Here is a 626-nt window from a genome sequence, read left to right on the forward strand (position 1 = left end):
TTCATATTGAAACTGTTGAAAATACACAACATAGTAAGGTGATCCACATATGACAGCCTCTGAACTTGGTCAATACTAGTCTTATATTCAGGCACTGGACTAAAAATACATTCAATCAGTCATCGCTCCAAAAATATCACTGGAAATTAAGTGTCCCCAACTAAGGCGAGGTGACAGCGGCAAGGAACCAAAACTCCATCGGTGGCAGAATGGAGAAAAAAACCTTGGGAGAAACCAGGCTCAGTCGGGAGGCCAGTTCTCCTCTGACCAGACGAAACCAGCAGTTCAATTCCAGGCTGCAGCATTGTCACATTGTGCAGAGGACTCAGCTGGTTCCTGTGGTCTCATGCGACTCATCTGCGATTATGAACGCGATATTGCAGTGATCTACGGCTCTATTAAATGCCGCTCCATCTGAAAGCACGTGATGGAGATTTACTATTAATCACAGAACCGACTTTACTGACGAGATGCGCATGACAATCACAGGCGATTTATCGTGCAGCCCTAAGTTTGTTTGTTGATCACAAAGTACAAAATAAAAGAGGAAAACTAGGATGCCAGGTGTATTCAAAGCGCCGCCATTACTGTCTACAGTGCGTGGAATGGTGCGCTGTGATTGGTTG

Source organism: Sinocyclocheilus anshuiensis, unplaced genomic scaffold (genome assembly GCF_001515605.1).
Source record: "Sinocyclocheilus anshuiensis isolate Anshui unplaced genomic scaffold, SAMN03320099.WGS_v1.1 scaffold1036, whole genome shotgun sequence".
NCBI classification, from domain to species: domain Eukaryota; kingdom Metazoa; phylum Chordata; class Actinopteri; order Cypriniformes; family Cyprinidae; genus Sinocyclocheilus; species Sinocyclocheilus anshuiensis.